At 46.4% G+C, this 24,686-nt stretch overlaps 1 long non-coding RNA gene across 1 annotated transcript in view; it reads right to left on the bottom strand.

Annotated features, from left to right (window-relative positions):
- Nucleotides 1-22,671, bottom strand: part of LOC134163068 (uncharacterized) — an 86,272-nt gene extending 63,601 nt beyond the window's left edge. Inside the window, exon 1 of the long non-coding RNA XR_009964550.1 lies at nucleotides 22,329-22,671. This is a non-coding gene — a long non-coding RNA (uncharacterized LOC134163068). The remainder of the gene's footprint in view (nucleotides 1-22,328) is intronic.
- Nucleotides 22,672-24,686: the final 2,015 nt, after the last annotated feature.

Here is a 24,686-nt window from a genome sequence, read left to right as displayed (position 1 = left end):
GAAGAGCAAACGATGGGGACAAGAGTGGAATAACATAGAAGGACAAGGCAATATTCCTTCCTGACCTCTCTGAGAAGCCTGAGCCATGGCATTTGACAGGAAGACTACATCTATTTAAATCCAGCAGGAATTTTTTGATGGTTGATATAGATTGTTTGGTCACCCTGTACATACTCTGATACAGCTCAAAGCTTTCTTGCTACCAGGCGCAGACAGTTCTTAATTAAGTGGCTTTACTGTGTAGTTATTTATACTGCACACAATGATCTCTGGATCCAGTTCTGCACCACTAGGGTACTGTTGACTTGAATAACAAGTACTTAAAGAGATGGAGGCCTTTTATACACTGCTGTTTAACGTGAACGAACAATACATGCCATGAACATCACAGCAGCCAAGAGAAGTGATTCAGCTATTAAAATCTCTTTCTAATAATTCAGAATTGACTCAAAGCTATCCCAGACATCCTCCTATGAGGTAGTGTTAATATGCTATTAACCTATCACGGAGCAAGCTACAGCTATGAAAGGAATTGGAAGCAAAGCAATACATGTGGGCAAAGGAAATACAGGAGCATCAGGGCCTTGGACACTGGGGCAGGATCCTTTACAAGAAGGGAAGGGCCAAGATGTAAGTTACCACCACTGGTTTCTTCCCTTCAGCAATATCCTCAGGCATTCTCCAGCAAAGAGCCTGTAGCTGTCCTACACCTTTCTGCACCTACCTAAGGTTTGTGTAACAGGTATTGTATGCCCAGAGAAGTGCAACAGGTTGCCACTGTGTAGGTCACCTGGTTAATGCATCACTTCCCACCACAATCTGCTTGACACCTATTCACTCAAGCACAGTAAGAGCCAAGCTGTTTTCCCTTTGCCTGTGTTCCATCTGGCCTGACATAGCTTCAGACATGAGGCTTGGGAAAAGGAGAGAAGCATCCTCTAGCAGCGTGTGGGAAGACATAGGGCAGAGATCTTCCTTTGACTGGAGGAGTGGTTGCAGGGGAAGCTGGAAAAGCAGGAAATATACAGTGTAGAGGTGTGTATTTGCACAGTAGATTGGCTTTTTTTCTGTGCAAAGATGCCTGTTATGTTTAATAGCAGCTCTTGGATTCTCCAGCACAGTTAAATAGGAAGGGTAAGGGGCTTTGGTCTGACTTCTGAATACACTTAATCCATTGTGCTCTTTATGAAGCAACTATCCCGACTATGCCTTAAGACAGAGCTGCTCTACCAACTCAGGCAGATTTGCAACAGCTAAGAGCATGATTTTATTAGCACCCTTCAGGACAAATACGTGGTCTTTGCATCCGTGCTCATACAGAGTCCAACATGGCCAGGAACCAATAAGGAATGAAACACTGGGTACCAGCCTCTCAATTTCTGCTTCTCATTTTGACCTGAAGAAAACTCCTTTCTCTGTTTTGGCTTTCTGTTGTTCTCACATTGTGCTCTTATTATGGTGTCTGAATGCAGTGCAGCAGAGTGGCATCCTGACCTCTGGTAGGGGCTGTCAGTGCTGCTATAATACATATGCACACAAACTGTAGCTGGACCATAGTTTCCCTGTCTGCTGTGCATTACCCACAGTGAGATGGCTGCCACAGCAAGAGCTTTTTAAGTGAGAAGATGCACTGAAAACAGGTTGCACAGGGAGGGAGACAATAACTACCACCTACCAGATGTTATGGTCTTCCTCTGGTTCATGACAATGGCATTTGATACTTGAGACCATAGTGGCTGTTACACATGAAAGAATATACAGCTGAGAAACTGCGTCAGTACAGGAAGAATAAAAACACAGTGCCCCTCATCAAACAGAGTATGGACTGGCTTAGAGAAGAGAAGCCAAGAGCAGGACAGGGAGAAAAGGCAGCCACCAAGCCTAAAAGCACCAAGCATGCTGCCTTGATCAGAAAAGCTCTGATACTGGATTTAGGGAAACAGAAGAGGAAAAAGATGCGCCCACAAACCACTGCAGCCTCATCTGTCTCTGACATGACCAGGTACATTGGGCACTAAGGAGTTTGCCGCTCGATGCTTTTCCCTCCGTGATTGATAGCATTTCCAGAGTGGTATAACTGCACTGGACTTCAATGCTTTGGGGTGATCTATGGAGCAGCAGCAGCTTTCAAGTATTTGGCACTCCAGCCCTGGATTATAGGAAAGAGTAAAAATTGAAGCAGCTCCTCAGAGCATCGCCATCTGTCAAGGTGTGTGTGCACGCACAGGGCTTGTGTAATAGGAGGGAGCAGCTGAGGAAGGGCAGCTGGCTGGTGCAATGCATCACTTCTCTTAAAAATGAAGACACTTCAATTTGTTTCCAGAAGCCCCAGCTGCTCACAGGAGTGAGAAATTGGGTGACCACGCTCAGGAAACCAAAAGGGGAAGAAAGAGACAAGCGAGGGAAGAAGCAGCAGACACAGAGGATGTAAATGTCAAAGCAGGAGCCTGCTCAGGACACACCGTCTTGGAGACTGAAGGCAGATGAGAATGTTGGTTTCAAAGCAGGCAGTCCCCATTTCCCATGAGCCACATTGCAACATACCCTCTCTCTTATGGAAGTTAAGCATCTGTGAAGCTTGAGCCATCTCACCCAGCATTTCCAAAGGCAGGGGAAGGCATAGGGTAGCTTCCATACCCAGTAACCAAGCATTTCACTTGCTATGACCCAGTACATGGAGAGCACCATGACCAGCTGGGGCAGACACTAGCACAATGGGGTTGAAATACTTCCCAAGCAGCGCCTGACGTGGCACAGCTTTGTTCTGAAACCAGGGTATTGTGACCTGCAATCACAACAGTAGTTTTTAACCTGAATTTCATTCCCAGCAGTTCTCACTTCTGCATTGGGATCTACAATGCAGCTGCGTTTCCAAGACTCTCCTTTCCTGTGCCCTAGGTTTACTGTGACATAAAGGAACAGTCAGCCCCACAGCTACTGGGTACTGGTACTGCTTCCTTAGCTGCAAAGGCCTGGATCCACACACCATCAAATTCCCTGCCTCTCTTCCCCAGCAGAAACAATTTGCCAGCCTCAGCGCTAACATAGGAATCCTTTCAGTCAAGTTGAAACATATCCATAATATTCATTTGTTAAATACACATCCACTAAGCAACACTGCCCTGGTCCAGGTGCAGGGGCCTAAGTAAATCACAGCATGAACTAGGAAAAGGCATTTTTCTAGCACCACTGAGCTGACCTCAACTCATTTATTCACTGATAACCACCACACGGAAGCACTCAACACCCCTGAGGGAAAAGACGCTGCGCATCCCATTGATCCCAAGCTTTTTCCTTACTTCTCAAAGCAGCTCTTATTTTTGTTGTGTGACTGCATTCACAGAGCAGAAATCACTTGACCAGCTACAAAAACCCTCTCCCTCACCCACCTCTTCCAAGGAGCCGAAGCTGTAAGGAATCGCAAGCGTGGGCTCAGTCGTTACAGGAGACATGGGCAAGCCACGAAGCGCTGCAACGGGAGCCCAGTGTGCTGTTATGAAAGGTGACAGTTATTGCTGTTGGACAGCATTTGAAAATGTGAGTAATCATCAAGGTGTCGTTTGTATCCCTTCTCTGATCAAAGCAGCAAAGCGATGGACAGCAAAGCATCAGCTCCTGCAGGGGAAATACGCGGAGGTGCTGAGGAACCCACAGCACTGATTTTAGGCATCCAAAGCATTCCCCAGCTGTCAAGAGAAATTTAACTGTTTATGGCCTCCTGTTCCTGTGAGCCATTAGAAACCAAACAAACAACAGCTGCTTCCTTCTCCTCCTCAGCATCCAGCAGCACTGGGTTTGTTCATTATTAATTCTGGGTGGCATTTATAGCACAGGGGTACAAAATCCCCATCCCAAACCTTGTGTTAGATGCTTAAACGTTCCTAGAACAAACATGTGCTTGCTAACCCAGTGCACTTCACAGCAGTTAGGAATGGCATGATGCAATTCATCTCGAAATCTTAACATATCCAAAAGGAATCACTGCAGAAGAAATTTCATCATCCCTGTCCAGGCAAACAAAGTGAGACACAGCAAAAGCCAGGCAAGGTTCCCATTCCCAGGTTCCCCGAGTCCTGGGATTCTCCATGAGACCACAGACAGCTAATAGCACAATGCTGTCTTTCTAAGCCACGCATTCTCATGGCATGGGACAATAGATCCCAAAAGCCCCTGTGATGGCTTGAGGGTTTAAAGATGGGGTAGAAGAGTGCTGAGATCAGGCCAGATGTTTGATGGTTGCAGTTATACATGGACCAATAACACATTAAAGCGTTATTTCTGAGCTGAGGTCCGCCTCCCTTTGTGATGTGGCCATCTGATTTCCATAGGCTGCTTTGGAAATGTCATCCTCAGCCACTGTGAAATGAAAAGGCCAAAGGAGAAAATCAGAAGCCTGCGGCTCAACATGCGCAGAGGGAATGGTTGCTGCCTACGTTTGCAGAGGGTTTTGCCCTAAGAGGAATAGTATAATCTGTCCAACAGGAGCAGCGAGCCTCTTACGGGGTTCTTCTGTTCAATCACCCATCTATTCCTCCTTCAGAGGAAACTAGGAGGATTTCTGTGCTCTGTCTAAAGACACATGCACCCTGTTCCCCTCTGCTTTGCTCTGTCAGAAGCATGAAACCTTTAATCATCAGGGGACAAGCTGAGGATGCTGCATCACCCCTGTCCCTAGGAAAGGTAACACTTGCAACACAGGAGTGATGAAGAAACTGGATGAATAATATGGCAGGCAAAGGACTTTAGAATTGAGCTTCTGCTGGTGTGAATGTCCATAGAGGGACAGGGGAAGGAAGAGAGCCACCTCTGCATTTCTATTCACGGGACAGCGCTGCATCCTGCTGTGCAGCAGCACACACCAGCCATGGGCCAGATTTATGTCACCCTGGGATGCCCACAAGAATGACAGCTTCCAATTCATGCAACAAGCTGAAAAAGGCTTAACTGCAGGATACCAATTTTTGCCATTGTCAGGTAAAGGCTTTCAGAGCCAGCTCTTCCCAGTTAATTCCAGTTATCACACTGATAAGGGTTGGGAGAAGGAAGCTGGATAGCTACAGGTGTGGCCAAGGATGGCTCAGCAACACCTCTCCTTTAAAATCATGCTGCTTTGTGCCTAACACCAGCATCCCTACCAACATAACAAATGCCCTTTTGGAAGGAGGGGACAAAACCCCAGCTCTCCAGTGCAGCTCCATCTCTTTGGTGCTCTGCCACCCCACAATGAGTCTAAGTGTTCCTGCACTGGCTCTCCTCCTCCTTGACCCATGGCCATGCCCAGGGGAGCTTCTTCACTACTTTCTTTTGAGACAGTTCGAGTCTTGGGAATATTCATCACTCTGACATACCCCTTAGCTACAGCCTCTGTATAAAGCCACCATCCATCTTCCTTGCTCTGAGCTGCATACTGGGGGGCCTGGACATATACCACTGTAGGGAGTACATTAAGGAAGAGAGGGGACATCTCCCCCCACCATCCATCTGTGATGGGTACAGAGACCTCCAGCGATTAGGCAAGTGGCTGGCTCTGCTTTCAGCCAATAGGTTCAGACCTTTGAGCCCTCATAGGAGGGATTAATGTCTTCTTTTCCTCCCCTTGCCTTTTAAAGTGCACTCTATTACCTGTCCAGCCACACTGTTGCATTTATTGCCTCTCTCCTGCTCCACCTAATCCTTTGCCACCTGTGCTTTCACACCTCTTTGGAGATAAGGAGCTGTAAATGGCTTTCTTAGCCAAATGGGAGGCTATTATGGGATTAAGCACAGCAGATGCTAGAGGCCTTCACATTGCTCAGCAGATTTACCTGTGGAAGCAGAACTATTTGGAAGCATATGGATGTTAAAAACCACCACACACACTTACGCAAAGCTTTATTCCTTATACTGGGAGAAATAGTTTTGGCATCTGTGTGCCCTTTCCTCACCTAGCTGTGAAACTCAGAGCACATCAAAACCACTCCTACTCAAAGAACCCACTCCTTGTTCTCAGAGACAAAAGTGCCACCAACTGAGCAAAGTAACAGCCTCACTTCTGAGGGCTAGCTCACCTGGGCATGAGACCAACATAAGCTAAGCTAATTCCCCAAACCGGGCAACGTGGTTCCTTATGTTACAGAGGATGGAACAGAAATGAAGCCGTGCAGAAAGCTACCCAGTGAAAGAAGAAGGTTTTTTTCTCCCCCTTTATCTAAGCCTTTATAGAGTTATGCAAGCTGACTTTATCTATTGCAAATCCTCCTTTCTGTTGTCAGCACTTGGAAAGTTAAAGTCCTTAATTCTCCTACATACACTATATGCTAGGTTGGGTAATATCAGTTTTATCCTTCCTATAATGAATCCTGTTTCCTCTGCCATGGCTATTGATTTCAGTCTAACACCTCAGCTTGTTTTCTGTCGGCTCTGACATCTGCCCCTCATCTAACCAGGCAGTTTTATCTGCGATTCTCTTTCTTGTTACTTTGAGATTCACTTTGTTTTGCCACATAACAGAATGACACTGGGGTTTGGCATCATGGTGGTGCTCCTTCCACAGCCTCTCCCTTACAGCATTCCACCTACTCCAGGATGACAGAGCAGACTCACTGGCAACAGCCAGCAATAGGATAATGCTGAGGAGGAGGATGAAGGACATTGAATTATTCCCTTATTATTATCACGGAGTGATGCATTGCAAGGCATCAGCTCTCAGGGGGAGCACTTTCATTGCCAGCTGAATGCAGCAAGTCAGACTGACACAGCAGCATCCTCTATTGGAAGATAAGTACCTTCCCCAGGTAGTTCAACTTCACATGGTGGGGCAGCTCACGACTCACTTCACTAGCAAGCTAATGCCTGAAAGACAAGGACAACCCACATCAAAAGCCCTGAGAGCCTTCCAGAGCAATGTGGTCCCTTAGAAACATCTTCACATGGCTCTTGCCTGGAGCATCTGCATCAGTGATGGGGCACTTGAGGAGAGACAGCTGCTCCCAGGCTCCTTCAGGTGCAAGGAGGAGGTGCTAAGAGGTAGAGGAGTCAGGCATAGGAATAAGGACAAGGAAGTGCCAGGATGAAAGCTGTCTGTGTGTGTGCATCTGTGGCTCTCTAACAGCCCAAGCACAGCTTAGAAGCTCCCTATGGCTGGCCCCAGAGGATAAGTTGTTGTGTTAACATCTGCAGGGCCTGCTTCCAGCTCACACCATAACAGAGCATGCTTTTAGCTCTGGAGGTCACAACGCTTCTTCTAGCGACTGAACTGGAAGTTTAGGTAAAGTTAGCCTGAGGACAAGAGCAGGAACAACAGCCTTACTGTTCTGAAGGTCCTACCATTGCACTCAGCATGGTGCTCATCATGACTAGGAAACCAAGCTGACCACTGCCCTGATCACCCCACATGCTTGTGGAGGATTTCAGGGGATAAACAGCAGCCACTGGGAGAACTGCTAGGTCAGTGAGTACCATTAAATCCAGGCCCATGGAGCTTATGAAGACACATACCCACTCTGAGCTCACAGCATTATGCCTAGTCCTCCTGCATGGTTCTTTTGTGAGCTCTCAATCTCATCCACGATGGATCCCTGGTTTAGAGATAAAACCTCAGCAGCCCTACATTAAACAACAGAATCCATCAGCCTTTCTGGGCCCTGAAAATCTCCTCTCCCAGTAACCCAAGCAGCAGCCTTTTCTCTGCTTCACTTGTTTAGCTGCCTTTCAAAGGTTTAGCTGCAGAAGAACCGAGTCCAATTTTGTTCTCAGTCACGCGGCGATGACTTGGTGGTCTGCTGCATCTGCTCGGATGCAGAATTGAAACTGGCAATAAATTTCAGACATTGCCCTCGGGAGCACTAACTCTACAGCTGAAGGAGGGAACAAACAGCAGCCATAAACAACACCCTGATGGCTAAACGGAAACAGCAGGATGGGAGCATCTCTTTGCAGGTGGTAAAGCCTCTCAGCAGAGAGGCCAGCATTCACACCAGGCATTTTCCTCCACCAGCAGCTGTGGCACTTGTGGGCCCCAACGCCTGAGCTCCCATGCACTGAGCACTGCCTGGCATCAGGTCAGAACAAGTGGGACTGGTGCTCTTACAAACCACTTTTGCATCAGCTGCTCGTTCAGCACCCAGCCAGGTATCCAAGCAAGACATCCTCCAGGAAGGAGCTCGCTCCTGATTCAGAGCACACAAAAATGAAAGCTAGCCTTACAGTGAGCCCAAAGAGCTTATTGCCTGCACTGGAAATGATCTCCAGCAAAATCACTTCCATCTCACTCAGCTGCATGTTTTACACCATCATCTGTTTGCCGTCAGAGGCAGCCACACAGCAAAGATCCCTTTCACCATCTCACAGGCAACAGCCTTCACCTCAGAGACCTTGAGGACAGGACACAACTGGTGGAACTGGCCAACTCCTTCACTCTGCTCAACCACTGGCTCACCTTGCAGCTATTTATAGATGTGGTATTTGGAGTGGTAAGTCTCTAATAATACATTGCTTATTCCTGTGCTGCGAGAGGATGCGCGCTTAACCCTGCCAGCTTCTACCTTGTCCTCAAAACCCAGTATGGGCAACAGAGGCAGGTCAGGCTACAAGCGACAGATGCTGCTCAGTGGGGCTAATGGTGCAGGGAGACCATTTTCTCCCACTTGAGAGGGGTCAGCACATTGCTCCTTTATCAATTTGTGCACAAAGCTGAGAATTGATAAGGGAGATCAGTGCCTCATGCTTCAGTTCCTACAGTCACTCCTGGAGTCACTTTATAGCACATCTCCCTGGTTTTCCCTTAAGTTGCAATAGAAGGCTTAGAAGGTCAGCTCTTCCTTTGCAAGAATATATTAGATTCATTATCCTTTGACAATCTGATTTGGAAAGACTACGTGACTTTGCCAGGAAAATGAAAAACATTGCGATCCAAGAGATAGTAACAAGGCTGGAAGCTAGAGAAAGGATGGGGAAGTGTTCAAGGTAACAGGACATCCCAATGCTACTTAGAGGGGAATAATGCTCACAGGTGGGATTTTCCTGAGGTTGGAGAACTGGGGGAGGATTAGGCCAATCCTTGTGTGGTGCAGCTGATTCACCAAAGTTACTATGGAGCAGTTTGATGCAGTATGGCATGAGAGGGCTTCAAAGGGAGACGTGCTGCTATTTGGACCTGAAAAGGGAGGGCAGAATGCACAACTACGCCATGTTATTCCAGACCGACCTATATCGGGCCTGCTTTACTTCCCTGAGGCATTTCACTTGCCTGGAGAGGCAGATTGATGACTTCGTCTCCTCTCATCAGGAGGGAAACATGCAAATCGACTGGAGCCGAGTGGGGAAAAAACAGGCAACTCCTTTCCCAAAGTACATAGAAATTCCAGCCCCAGAAGGAACATTCCGTGTTCCCCCAGCCCAAATTAATGCAGACATCCACCAGAATGCTGCCGAAACCCCCTGTTGTCACTGAGCGCTGCCTCCACTGACTTACTCCCAAGAGCTGCATCAGAGCTGGAGATGGGCTCTCTTTTCCCTACCTGCCCCCCATATCCCCTCCCTCTCATCACCAGTAAATCTGAGTGGACTGCAGCATTAAACAAAGAAATGTTACTTTAAAACCTTGTATGATTAAAGGACAGGCAGTGTAATTCCATAGCTGTTTAAAGTGAAATACATAAAGGTTAAGTTTAATATCAGGGAGATGAGATTTCACCTGCTGGGGCTGTCGTACAAACCTGGACCAAGGATGCTCTTACAAGAGCCCTTGCCCGGGCACACTCCACAGCCTGGCATACACATGGAGAAGAGCTGGTACTGATGGTAACCTGCTGGTAGAGGACCCCAATAAGTGGGCACAAAACCCCCTTTGTTAGCTCAGGGATAGAAGATAGATGCATCTGCTTATTTCAGGTTGTTGGTTTGCATTGCCTTTGCTAGCTGCACTGAAAAAGTGCTTCATGTTTTGTAATCACAGCTTCTCTACTTGCTCATCCACCTCGCCTAGTGGCTTCTCTCTATCCCAAAGCCCTCCAACGCCTGTGTCCTTCCTGACCCTGTCCATTCCTTTGGAAATCACTCTGTACACAGCTATTCAGAAAGCCTGAATACACCTGCCTTTGAGTTCTGAATTGCTGCAGCCTCACTACTGCTGCATCACTGACAATGTGAATCTGCCCAAACTAAAAAACACCCAACAGGAGACACTGCTGCATCTGAAACTGTGCCCAATGACAGAGAACAAAAAGAAAGAGTAATGCTTACCCCCCAGAGACAACAGTACCAGCATCAAGCTGGCTGAAGCTGCTGCTGCTGGCTCTGGCCCTTGAAACCCATGATGGAGAGAGGAAGAAAGGGACGGACATCAGTGGATTGGGCAGAGGGTACGTGGAGGCCAGCTTCATGCTGGAGTCCTAAATGAACTGACAAATCCTAATGCAGAACTCGAGGCAGTTGTTGTTAGAGGAGAAACCAGCAGCTCCCATTAAAATTCCTTTTCAAGCTTCTGCCAGCCCCTAGCTCCACACAAGCTGCTCCTTAGTCAAGTTTCTGAAGGGTGAGTTTGGTTTGGGATTACTTCCAGGCAGCTGAAATAGCCCTTGATACACCCTATCCTTGGCACTGTAGGGGTAGAGGTCATGAGAGCAGCTTTTAGAAAGCTTGAGCTCCCTGGTTAGGAATCTGACTGAGGAAACCTGTATTTCCCTTGAGATTAGAAAGGGCAGGTTGAGGGAAGTCATCTGTCACCAGCTGCTAAAGAGTAACATTAGTTTTCCCTACTAACCAAAATGACCATAGGGCTAAAGCATCGCAAGGGGACACCAGAAATCTGTGCTCTTGTCTCTGGCTCCAATTCCCTCTGTGACCATGACAAGTCACTTCATTGTTCTGTAAAACAAGCCAAACAATCCTTCCTCTCCCACTCTGCCTGTCTCATTGCGATTTCTCAGCACAGAAAATGTCCATCTCCTGTCAATGTGCAGGATGGCACCTGAAATTAAGCTGTCAGGACCAAAGTGAGCACTGCCTTCAGACCCCTAGGAGCACAGTTGCTTAACCAAGGGTCTTAAGCTGCTGTGCAGTGCTCAGCCCAGCACCCTGTGCCCCAGATAGGAGTTAGGTGTTGCTATACCCCTTCTAAGACATGAGCAAAGTGAACACGGGGTTGCCTGCAAAGGGGCCAGCAACAGCAGCCTAGCTCAGCCCCTGTCCTTACCAAACCTAAGCCAGCTGTCTTTATGCCATAACCCTCAGGCTCTACTGATGCCTGTCACCAAGCATAGGTAAGAAGCAGAGGCATCCATGAGGATGCAGGGTTTTATTCCCTGATCCTGCTTGCATCTGGGGTGTTATTGTCAGGAAGCACAGGCTAAGACTGCAGTTAACCCAACTTCAGTAGTAAAAGAACTCACCCTCTATGGGGTAAAACTATGGCAGCCTTTAGCAGAGACTCCTTCAGAGCTTCACTAGCAAGTTGCTCTCCCAAAAGCTCATGTTGCCAAGAAGATCAGAGCTGATGCATTCGTAGTGAGTTCAGAACCAGCAGTGAAAGAAACAAATGTCCAGGAGACGCTGGGATGCTTGTATATTCCCTCTGCCTAAAGCTGGTACCAGCAGCTCTTCTAGAAGGCTCAGAAAGCCTTGCAGCAGGTGGATAGAAAATAACCTTTCCCCAGGGAAATTTCCTTCCTGACCCTGTTTAATTTGAAGCTGCCTGATGCCCTGAAGCATGGAGATGAACACTACAGGGAGAAACGCAAGGTAGACAAAAGGGTGCCCAGGGGAAGCAGCAGCTACCTGCCAACTGACAAGCTACGACTTGAACCGTAAACCAGTCTTCAAGGGAATCTAAAGACATTTAAAAGTGCATTTTCCTGCCATAAAAGCAAGATGCTTTCCTCCATGGGAACTAAAGGGGGGGGTGAGGGGGGGGTGTCTCCTGGGCTGAGTTTAATTTCCTCTGTAATGAAAATTAATAGCAGTGGTAAAGATTGAGGCAAGGAGAAACTATAGCTTCCACCCACTCCATGGCTATGTGCCTGCCAGTCTACTGCCAACCTGCTCCACACTCAGAAAACAGGCAGTCACTACATTTTAATTATGTCAGTAATACATTTGCAGCCAATATCCCCCTTGGAGTCCGCACAATAACCCTTTAAAGTCGTCTTGCTCGCTGTGACATAGGCCACAACACTCCATAACGTTTCCATAGCGTGGTCTCTTTCAGTACCTGGTACCGGCTCTTCTCCCTACTCTCACCCCTCTCCTGTAACAGGCTGGCAATGAACTAGAGCCAAAACAAGCTACAATAAAAAGCGAGCCGCGTGCTGGTTGTAGGAGGGAGGGAGGGGTCGTATTTGGATCAGGAATGCTGAATCACAACCAGATGCTTGCGTGTCGAGTCGCATTCCTGGCAAAGGGCAAGCTGACCTAACCGATAGTGACCTTCAAATCCCAAATCATCTCGTCTTGCTGGAAATTACAGCAGAAGGGAATCTGGAAGTCGACACACTAAAGCCAATCTTGGGACAGGAGGAGCTGGATCTGCTCATTCAGCAGCGTAATAACCCATTCTATAGATGATTCTAGGTAACAAGGTCAATTAAGCACTTGGGAAACAATTCTATATTGAAGGCAGTAGAGCCTGTTTTATTGTTTCCAAAGAACTACTTCTGCTTGAAGTGAATTCAGTGCTGCTGGTAGAGGCTGATTTGCAAATGGCTGTCCTCCAAACAGAGGGAGGAAGATCTTCACCTCTCTTTGGCTGATGTGCCTCCAAGTCGTAAAGATGATTGCCAATCCTTTCCCCAGTGCCGCTCTCTGCTGCAATACTGAGAGTCAGTCGAGGAGAATCCTATTCACATCTAGCCAATGCTTGAAAGATGCTTATGGGCGAGGGAGATTTCACTCTGGCAAAACGTACCAGCTCTTACCTTGCAAGGAACAGACACCAAAGGCACTGAAGGAAGGCTCCATTTGAAGTCTATTCATAAAGATTATGAAGAACTCAGGGAAGGACCAGTGGAAAATGGACAGCTAGTACAGGCTGACTCACAGCAAGTCTGTTTCCAATATCCATATCCCCATGATGGTGCACATACAGAATGGCCCATGCCACTTTTGCAACATGAAGAATGATCCCATTTGGAGCACTTCTCAGTACTGATTTGCAAAGCGACAGAGCTGAAGATGAGTCTGCCTCTGTTTCCTGTCTTCCCTCCCTAACCCACCAGTTCTCTGGTTTTCTCTGTTGACCCTGCAGTATGGCAATGCTGCTTCTAACCTGGCCTAGCCTGACTCAAAGGCTTCCAGTAAAACACCTCCTTAAATTTCTCTATATCTCTATTTTGCCAAGCTTCTGCCTACTCTTGCTGCTTGCAGCCATTTCCCCTCCCTGGAGAAAAAATGCTGCATCAGTATCTTCATGAATTACTTTTTCCCCTTTTCCCCAGCTATGTTGGTGCTCACTGTGATCCTCTCAGTCCTAGGATAGGATGCTGGAAGGTCAGTGCAGTTTATAGCCACAGTGGGGAAGGAGCAGTGCTACCAAGATAAAGAGCTTCAGCTCTGCAGGTGATGCAGTGCTCTTCTTCTTGAATCAGGACTGGCCCACATGGACTGAACAAAGAAGGGGCTGCTATGTGCTGGGTTTACAGACAGAAATTAAACAAACACTATTCCCTTGAAGGCTCCAAGATCCTTGTGCATTTCTATTAACAATCTAAAGGTAATTTCTCAAGAGATTAACTTTGATGCTATAGCCAGCTCCTAGAATGGGTAATTACATTCTGTCCCCACTATCACACTTCTGTTCTGAAGGTTGCTTGCCTCCCCTTCATTACCGAAGTCTAACACGCTTGAACAAGTGTATTCTGGATGTCAGGATGCATTATGAAGCTTTATTCAACACAAAAGGAATAAAGGCACAAAAAGATCAAGTGATGTAAGAGTTTATGAAGATCCAAGGGTCAGACCTAGAGCCTCCTACACTCCAGAGGTGGTTTTGGGGGAGAGGCAGCAAACTGAATCATGCAGAACCTGCAAACCCTGTTGTACTTGCTATTGCTTCTTTCTAGCTTCTAAAGGCTTTTCAAGCCAGGGATACATTCCCTTGCACTGCAGCTAGTGTCCCATCAAAACTGCACATAGCCATCTTGCTTTGTGGGAAAACACTCCATCTCTTTCCCACTTTTCTCTGTGTTTCAGGCCATTAATCTCTAACCACAGCTGGCCACTTCCTTTGGAGGAACACTCTCCCCTACCTCATAGGACCCACTCGGTGCTGCTGGTTCTTCCCACTGCCCCTTCTGCAGCCAGAATCAGGTTCCCACTTGGTCACCCAGCTTTCTATGTCTATAGGGCTGCTCCCTCTCAGCCAGGCATGACAGGCCCCACCAGCACTGGGCATTATAAGAGTTAAGCTTACCAATACCAGAGAAGCAGATTAAGGGGACTGGTTTACAGGCATCAATCAGTGCCATTTACACAAGTGTCAAGCTACGTATAGAAAAAGAGGCAACGTGAAACAATCCTTCCTGAAGGTTTTTAGCACTCTTTACAAATTGCCGTGGTGAATAACTTGTTGCCTGTATTTATCCCTTTTCTGATTGTCTCTTAGCTACAGTCATCCATCTTCATTCCTCTCTGCTTGCTCCAGACACTCTCAGCTGCTACCTCATTATTTTACATTTGTACTGTGCCACTTGGCTGTGCTTTGCTCAGATACACAGAGCAATCTCAAGAGGACAGATTCATCCCTGGGGCAATGCCACTGGCTTCAGCGTGAATCCAGCACGGCCTTTTACACATTTCTCCACATCTCTCCAGTTAAGACAGCATGTTTGCAAGAGATCAAAGCATTGGCACCAGGACATCTGGGTCCCAGCCAGGACAGCGCTACCAACAGCCTTGGGAAGTAAAGCACCTGCTCTGTAAAGAGGTGGTTTTATAGGACATGTGGTGGGGCTCCACTGAAGTACTTGTACAATGATGGGCTCAAAGGTGTTTGAGTCGGGTAAGATCTTAGCAAGCCCAAGTTTGGCCTTGCACAAGACAGCCAGCTCAGCATCTCATAGCAGTGTCAATTCCTTTGCTTGAAGCCCAGGTCTCCTTCACTTTTCAAGTGCCAGCAGTGCAAGGCACATGGCTGTTATTCCAACCATCCCTCTTTGAGACACGAGTGGCAAACATAGTCCATTTTAGAAGGAAACTGCTTCAGATTTCTCTCCATTTGCTCAAATGGATTCACTGGCCAACATCTCAAAAAGCACTGCTTCCTCCAATTTGTACTCTCCTGCCTCATTTTTATTTGCCTGCAAATAGCATTCAAGATAGTGCCTGTATGAAAGATGCTATGCAAAATAAGCCTGTATTGTTATAAGTCTCTTCCAAAGTACAGCCAATATAAGTACATTATTACAGGCTACATGTAGGTGGTTTGAGAGTGCAAGCTTGCGTAGGAGAGAGGAACGATTCCCTTCACAGCAACCATCACTGGGGGGAAACTGCAGCTTGTATTCAAGTGGTCAGGCTATAGAGGGCTCATGTCCGAAAGTCCATAACTTAAAAGGTCAGGTTTTGTTAGAACATTGACAAGATCAAGTCCCCAAAGCCCTGGAGATTCTCTATATGTCTCTCCAGAGAGGACCCAGCCACTTAAGACAAAATAGCAGAGAAATGCTTTGGTCAGTGGCTGCATATAAGTCAGTGGTGAAATCCCTGTGCTGTGCCATGTAGACAAAAAGTGATGGAGAATTTGAAGCAGTTCCTGTTTAGGTGTCAATGGGATTAAGGCAACCACACAGAAGCAATGTTTTGCAAGGATGACTACTTTGAGGAAGAGCACTTATTTAAGGCTAAAGGAGAAAGGAACACTGAAAAACTTAAAGTCTTTGTTGTGCACTTCCCACTAAAGAGCCATGTCAAGGGTGCACCTCGCAGTCTCCCCTGCAGCACATCTCACTTGGAGCTCCCCACAGCTTGCTGAATAATCACAGGTACACAGCCTTCCTGGCTACTTTTCTTTGTGACTTTATGGAGGAGCAGAATCCAGTCAGGTATGGTTGTGAGGAGCACTCCTCAGCTTCATGTCACACTCATTTGTTCTCACTGAAACAATCTTGACTTCCCAAATACAGTGACAAAGGGACCGGTACCCAGAGTGGCCCCATGATCTCCATGCTGCCAACCCACTCAGAGACAACCTAAGAGCTCTTCTCTTCTTCAAACCAGGGCCTGTCCCTTGCCTTATGAAAGATCTCTCCACCCAGCATATTCCCCAAGCTGAGAAGCTGTTCTTATATTAGATGAAAGCTCCGCCTGGGCACTTTGAGTTTTATTATGTTTAATTCACTTTATCCATCCCTAATTTCCCTTTTGCTGTGTGCCTGTCAGGAATCCACGTCTCAGCAATTCACTGAGCAAGAGCAGCCAAAGCATATATCAGGCTTCATAAATAGTGCCCCAGTGGCTCAGGCTTGCTGACAGTACTGCCAAGCAACACTGATGTATTGTGATCTGCCTCAAGAGGCACAGTCCTCCGGGGTTAGACAGGGTAACCATCTTCCAGCTCTGCTTCCCTGTTTGCTCCTCACTGCCTCCCCACCACAAGCCTTTCTCCCCCATGCTCTCCTTCTGCTATTAATGGTTGTATACAGTAGCCACAACAGAACCCTAGCAATGATCTAAGTGCCGGGGAGGGATTTGCTCCCAAAGCCTTCAAACAGATGGCAACGGGGAAGGGTAAAAGGGGGTTGTGACCTGCAGCTTCACAAGAAGGCAGAGAAGCACAGAAAGATGAAAGGAATTGTCCATTGGGAATCTACAACCCAGTCACTGCCAGCTGATCCCCAGATGCGGGCTTTAGGCACACAGCAATCCTGCTTGCCGGCAGGGGAAGCAGGAGCATCAGTATTACACACGCCTTCAGATGCAGGCAGGCAGCACCACCCCGAATAATCCCACAGAGGTTACACAGAAGGCCATGTTAAAGACTTCCTAACAGGAGCCAAGGATGTGCAGAGCTCATCTGCCATCCTAATACCTAGGACTGTCAGTGCAAGGGTTGCTGTTCACCTTGCAGCTAGCTTAGAGCCTGAATTCCCCTAAACAGAAGATAACCAGGTTATTACATGGAAGCAGAGAGGACTAGGAATTGAGCTCTGCCCATCCAACCACCCATTCTATTCATGCCTATGGAAAACAAAGATTCATTGTTTCTCATGGAAATAAACTCCTCCCCCTCATGTTTTGACCCCTGTATATGTAATCCTATCATTTGTGACTGAGCAAAACATTTACCTCCCTGCTGTAAACAGAAGCACACCATTCAAAGGACCGTGTGCATTGCATTCTTATTGTCTTCCCATAATTATGTTCCTTTTAATAACGTTTCCCTTGAAATAAGGCAAGGATCCCCTGCCTCGCTGTTCCTAAAAAGGAAATTCCAAGTCAATGAAGGGCAAAAAAAAACCCCAACAAGGACATCAAAATATGGAAGCGATTAAAATTTACAGCCATTAGATAAACAATCACTATGTGCTGCTGATTTATTTTGCCTTTCCCAAATCAATTTCCAAGTGATCATAAACATGAACTCGCATCTGGCATTAATAGCTTCGGAGCTGCGCATCAGCCATTTGGCAATAAGCCTGCAAAGTCTGTTTTCCCCCATGCATCCACAACAACGCGCTCCCCAATGAAGCTGAGCCATCTGAGAGGACAAAAATCCCACCAGGTAGGGGGATGGTTTTCAACACTGCCATACAGACAGCGTTTACAATTCAAATTTAACATCCTCTTTCCTTTTAAACCAACCATGACTGAGCTTTGGGATCACTGAACCTTTCTGCATCTACCAGAACCCTTAGGCAGGTGGATATAAAGCCCGACTTCCCAAGTCTTCTGCTTTCAGAGCAGAGGACAGGCTGAGTTGTCCTCAGCTTTATTAACTATTTATTGTTGTCATCCCTACTGAAGCAGCACATTCAGGTCCCAGCTGGGATCAGTCACTCTGTGCTCAGCTTGGCACACACACATGACAAACCAGACTGCTCTTCGGGGTGCAGGCTCTGCCACGTAACACCCACAAAGGGGGTTATCAGCTGCCAAATACAGACCCATCTCCCCGTACCTGAGCAGGGTTTTTGGCAAGAGACAGGTAGGAGACAGAGGAAGATGTGGATGTCCCTTAGGAAGGTGTTTTGGGGGAAGCACGCTATAAGGGAATACCAGGAGCTGGTTTAGAGTTCCATTTTGTTTCTCCGTACAGTGGAGCTGAAGCATAACTGCTCTTATGGAGTTATCTCTTCCCCCTGGCAACACAGCATGTGCCCAAGTACACAGCGTGGCACAGTGGAAGGTAAAGGTTTACTGACAGAAAACACAACTTCTTATGCAGAATCACGCTAGAAAATAACTGATTTCAGGACAACCACCAAACTTTAACGCCCAAGGAAATGAATTATTGAATTGTATTTTTAAAGCACAAACCGTTTTTAGTTATATGTAAGAGAATACAGTATACTGGTGGTTGCTTGGGGAAAAATAAGGTTAACTACTGAAGTTGTAAGACAAGAGACTGTCAGACACAAGTGTGTTCGGTCAATGACATGGTACTGCTCCCTACACTCAGATGCAGCTTTTTAACTACAGGGGAAGCTAAAGTTTATGTATAATATTATGATGTATGTATATGTATAATATTATGGTCACTTCCTAAAGTGCTAGATCAAGGTGGTGTTATCTGCCCAGCACATTGCTGACACAGCAAAGAGCCCATCTCCAGCCAAGTGGCATAAGCAGACAGATGGGCAGAGGGGAAAGATACTGTGCAAAAGCAAATCAAGAAGGAACAGTTTTGTCCTCACAGAATGCAAAGCTTGTGGTTTCGTTTGGTGTCTTTTTAAACTGTTAGCCTTGGAAGTAAGGAAGGGAAAGGAAAAAAGGGAAGCAGCAAAGCTTCCTGCTGGCATACAGAGCTTCCACTTTCCACAGGGATGCACTTCCCCATGCTGGCCCTGCATTTTGCCACTGTTCTGTGTGGCTTCAGTCAAGTGATGCAGGAAGCTGTACAGAGAGCAGAGCTGATGTGATCACATCATAGTTGTCTCAAGCAGTCAACATAACACTTGATAGTTATGCCCAATACAAGAGGTTTGCTGCCATATGACTTCTCGGGGAAAGACAAATTGCTCCCTGTCATCACCTATGCAGCCTTGAAGGAGTCTCACTCTGCACTTGAGAGAAAAAGCTGCTGAAAACAGGGTCATTTGATTAGCTGCCTTAATACTGTCACTGAGCTCTTCCAAAAACTCAGTCCTAGGGAAGAACAGGCAGTGAAACATCACAGCAACGTGCTTCCCTTCCTAACTATTACAACAGCAAACATTGCCTGACGCACTGGATCCTTCAATCCACATTCATAACAGGCTCATCTGGAGAAAACACCCCTTTAGGTAGCCTCTGTTGTTGTTGCATTTCTTAAGAGCAGGAAAAGATCTGACAGAAAGCAAGCCTTGATACTGAAATATTCGTATTTCTTCTTTATTTGCTGTTGGAGTAGAAGAGGATTTAAGTTTAGCATACTTCTACAAGGCCAGGACCAGACACAATTGCTATTACATGCATCGCAAAAGCCTTGCTGCTGATTTAGTACTGTTATCTGTGAGCGCACTCTAATAGAAGCTGGAGCACGTGCATGCACACAGGAGCGCCTAAAAACAGCAAAGCAAAGCAATTCCCTGTTAGTAGCAATACAAGTCAGAGTCAATCTCTTTTCACCCTAAAGCCTCATTAGAAGAGAGGTTCTTCTGGCCTTGAACTAGGAGTTTGTATTAGCTTTCAATTACCTAGTGTACATTTTAAGGACTTCCCCAATTACCTTTGCCAGCTCTCGCCCATTACAGTCCCACAATCGATATATGGGCTATATTCCTTTCCCAAACTCCAGTGGAATATAGAAAGCAATCAGCCTAGGGAAAGGGGGCATGCTTTCTCACCCTCTAATATAATGTCACCCCCTTCCCAAGCCAAGCTTTCTTTGCTCCCCGGATTTCACTTCAGCTCACTAACGATTATTATCTCCTCTAACAATAAATAGAAAGACTCTGGCTTGATTCTGCAAGGATATTTATTACCCAGGGTGCCCTTTGATCCTGTTTAGTCTAATTGAGCCTGGCACACAGCTCCAGGTTCCTAATGTATTTCCACCATAAACTATATTTGCAGACAGATGGAAGTTACATGATTGCCTCCTTTCGCTGCTATTAGTGAAGCAGTCAGCGCCTTTCTTTTACTTACAATTTAATTACAAGGCATATGGAAATGTTGAGAGCACTGGAGCCAAGGCCCTTGCATGGATTTCAGGGCTCATTCTTTCACCTCCAAGGCACCCTTCTTTCCTTTTCCAAGGCTCAACTACTAAAACAGCATCTACAGGGCAAGGAACAGAAGCTTTTCTGGTGACAGCTGATCCCCATCCCAAGCGCTTCTCTAGCACTGCCTTGCTGAAACAAGCAGCTCAGATAGACATGCCTCAACTGTCATCAGACTAGTTAGTTTGGGCAATGATCTTAGCATAGCTGGAGGTACTTAGACCTCATCAGCTAATCACCCAAGCATTTATTCTACAACAGCTCTCCGAAATGTCAGAGACCTAGTAAAAATTGAGAGGCTTTAACTCCTGCCTGGTTTTAAATATCAAGATGCCATTAGCTGTGCTCATTGCCCTCCAGGAAGTAAATGGGAGGAACGATGGCTATTCCTGGGCTCTTTGCATCTGTCTCTCATCTTCCTCCTCTTCAGATGCCCATGGGGAGAAAGACTCTGCTTTCCAAGGGCTCCACTCTAAAGCAGAAAGGCACAGGCTTCGAAGTACACAGGACCAGGAAAAGCTGGATGACTGATGCCTTTAGCCATTATATTTCTTAATGTGCCAAAGCACATTATCTATGGCCAAGATGCAAATACCTTCTGGATGTTTTAGGTGCTCCTAGTGCACTGAAAAGGCCTTTCCTGGTAGTGACAGCATCTTCTAGTGATCTTCCAGAAAGGGCTCAGGAAAGAATGACATGGTCCCAGTCTGAGGGCTCAGGGTACAGCTGTGACAGACAGCAGCAGCCCTTGCCAAAGGGAGTCCATTAGGGTAAGCTGTACTGCAGCTCAGCCTTCCCTGCTGTCTCATTATCTGAGGTTTCCTTGGTTTATTGTACTGTTTTCAAATTGAACCCACAATAAAACAAACCTGAGAGTGGAAGCAAACAAAAGAGAATGGAAGAGGGGGAAGGGGAGGATGGAAGCTTGACATTCATTTCCCCCCCCAATAATGACACCTGACATTTTCTGTTGTTGAGAACGTGACAGTTGTATTCAGGAGGATAATTGAACCTCTGTCAATTAGAGAAAGAGCAGATGAAACCTACAGTAAGATCCCTGTAACAATATATAAAAAAAGATAAGAGGAACAGACAATGAAAGCCAATGTATTGTTGAGTGGTCTTGAGCACCCTGGGCCTGACCTGTCCTGAGACTGAATTGTATCCTACTGTGTAAAAGGATAGCCATGAGCTTTTTGAATAACAATGGGAACACAGTCATCAGTTGCCTCTGACTTGGAATCATCTCCATTGTCCCAGAGACCTTATGTACCTCACACAGGGCCCTATAGCTGTCACCTGCCACCATGTCCCCTTAGCCCTTCTCTCAAATCAGCAAGTCAGTGCTCTGTGTCCATCCTGCTGCACTGGAAAATTCCACCTTATAATCAATTCAAAAGCAAAACTGCTATGTGCTAAATACAGACGGGGCACTTGTATTGCCCCCAGCATCATCATCGCTGTGCTGGATTCCAGCCCCCAGCCTGCTGGATTCTCAATAGCTGTGAGTCACCATTAACATCCCTCTGCTTCTGGGGTTTTATTTTCTCTCCTTATTTTAACCTCTCCTTGCACACTTTCTCCTTCGCTTTCCTTCCCCTTGCCCAATGGCAGCCTACATTTCTTTTCCCGTTCCAAATTTCCATTCTCTGTTCAAGTCAATTTAAACAAAATTGCTTTATTGGTGCCACTGAAAGACAAGGATTGCAAAAGCCATTACAAACGTGTAGAATACACATTATGTGAAAAATATTTAAGGAAGGAATACTCCGGCAAATGGAATCAATATACTCCACAAAAAGCATTACCGGGAATGGAGAAAGGAAAACGAGGAGCGAAGTCAAACTCTTGTTAAGTGCACCACAAGCCTACTCAAAATTCAGAGCTGATAACACGTTAGCACATAATCAGCAGCATTCCAGCTCCCACTGCTGCGCTCACCCTGGCTCCCATGCCCTGACTCTAGCAGCAGCCTTTCTCAAATCAATGATCACTTACTATTTCAAGGATTCTGGGCTGAGAACGAGAGCAGTTTCCTTCGGATCTCTTTTCCCTGCACTGCTGCCAATAAAACCATAGATCTCCGTCTCTGTCACTTCTGAATCACATTTCAGATGTAGCAGGCAGGCGCTGGGGATGCGGAGAAGTCATTTGCATAGTAATTTTAGACCCAAAAAGAGAATAAGCCTATGGCCATTTTTAGAAGGAAGCCTTGTACCAGATCTGCCTCCAAACGTGTTGCCTTGTTTGCCTTGGTCTTCTCTATAAATCATTATTACATGCCTAGGCACATTGCTGGCAAGGAAGGCTCACACCCAGAGGAGCAAGCAGACCCATGCTTACAGCCTGAGAACTGTGCAATTCCACCCTTCCTGGAGCAGTCATGCATATTTTCCCTCAAGCCCGTTTTAGCAAACCCCTTCTTTTTACCTTATCACACAGCCAGCTACAAACCTCTGCCTGGTGCACTTCAGAGACGTTGAAGCAAACCGCATGCTGCGTGCGACATGGGGCCACTCAAGCAACAGCAAAGCTTAGAACCTAGTCTCCAGCAACCAAGGGTGAGGTTTCAAAAGCTAAAAGCATCTGAACTGTAAATGGACGTTTTCAGAAGCTACAAGAAATCTGGAGGCCAGATTAACACTTGGCACAGCAGCTTCTCTGGAATGGACCTAAAAGGGACCATTACTCATCACTGGAGATTTCCACTTCTTCCTAATCTTTTCCCCCAACCCACTTTTCCCATTTCCCCACACCTGAGCACTCCAAGCAGCAATGCACACTGCAGTGCCAATGGCCCCTTCTTTTCCCATTACCCCACCATGCTGGAGAGCCTTGCTTTGAGATGCAAGACACTTCATTGACTTCTCTTCTCCTTTGCTACTCTTGTTGGATCATCAGCTCATTTTTCTGACAACTCCTGGATGCCTCAAGAACCCCAACGCAGACAAAATTCTCTTGCCTCTAAGAAATTAAGCCTTACCTGAAGAAACAATCACTGTGTGTTCCACTTAACACAGAGATTAAGAGGCCCCTGCTAATAGTCCACTTCCTAGAAGAGAGTGTGTCAGTGCTACCTCCCCACCACTACACTGCCTTGCTCACCTTCACAGCACTTGTGGGGCTGCAAGGAAATTGCACAGCTTTTAAAGACAGCTTCAATTTCAGATCATGCAAAACACAAGAACATGTTTTCTCTTCCTCTCCTCCTTCCCCCTGCATACCCTCTCTCAATGGTTTTGGGGACAAGTGATAATCCAAGTGAGGAGATGATGCTTGTAAATGGGAAGTTATTCTCTCCGCACTTTCCTTCAGAAGTGTTTTCTCACTCCATTTGCAACAAACAAGAGTGGATTTTAAGGATGATGTGCCCACTGCCTTCAGACATCAGTGAGTAGATAGATGAATCCTCTCATCTCCAAGCTGTGGATTTGATCCTGCCCATTTAACACATCTGTCTAGGTATGATGCGCTCAACTCACCACCACAGTCATTGGCCAGTTAAACTCTGAATGGCCAGTGGTCCAGAAACAGGTTCCCATGAAAAGCCATCAACTGTTTTTGACTTAAAGCACACACAGCCCCCTCTTACATGCCACCTCTCATGGGAATTCTTCAGAGTGATGAGAGAAGGAAAATTCTTGCCTACTCTTGTGGAGGTTGCCAATGAAAAAGGAAATCTTTCTATAGGAAAAGTCTCTCTTAGTATTCTTTGGGATACAGTAGTGCAACAGTGAGTAGACCATCTAAGTAACCATCTAGATGCATTCAGTTCTAGCCCTGATGAACATCTTGCATTCTTTAGTTATTACTTGATAACTGTTTCCTGTTTTTTTTTCCATCTGCTAACTGAAAAGACACTTTCTCCCCTCTGTCCCCATTCACAGCTCTCTACATGTGCAATGTAATAAAGGGCAAGAAAGATAAAGCTGCAACAACCATCCACTCATCCAGCAACCTGCTCACAAGAACAGCTCAAGCTCTGAACCAGAACCTTGAGCCCCAGCAAAGTTACAGCCTCTTGTTCACAAAGTCACCTGTCTGTAAAGGATCCCAACCAGAAATGATGCAGAAGCATCACAAGAGTGGGAAGAACACCAAAGACTGTCACATTTAGAGACTATTTGCCAAAACTCCATCTCTGGCATACCCTTGCCATTTGTTTTCAGCCAAACCTCCAAGTTCTATTATAAATTACCACTTTACAATTGCAATGACTTCAGGACTCAATTTTCTCCCTTGGGGAAACAAGCACTACAAACTATAATGCATTTTTCATGTTAAAGTGGACTAATCATTATTAATAGGGGTAGTTACCTCCTCCTCTGCTTATGTGCCCTTAACAGCAGATAAAAT

Source organism: Pezoporus occidentalis, unplaced genomic scaffold, assembly GCF_034315485.1.
Source record: "Pezoporus occidentalis ecotype Australia unplaced genomic scaffold, CSIRO_AGI_Poc_V1 ctg199, whole genome shotgun sequence".
Lineage (NCBI taxonomy): Eukaryota > Metazoa > Chordata > Aves > Psittaciformes > Psittacidae > Pezoporus > Pezoporus occidentalis.
This window is presented reverse-complemented; position numbering and strand designations above follow the sequence as displayed.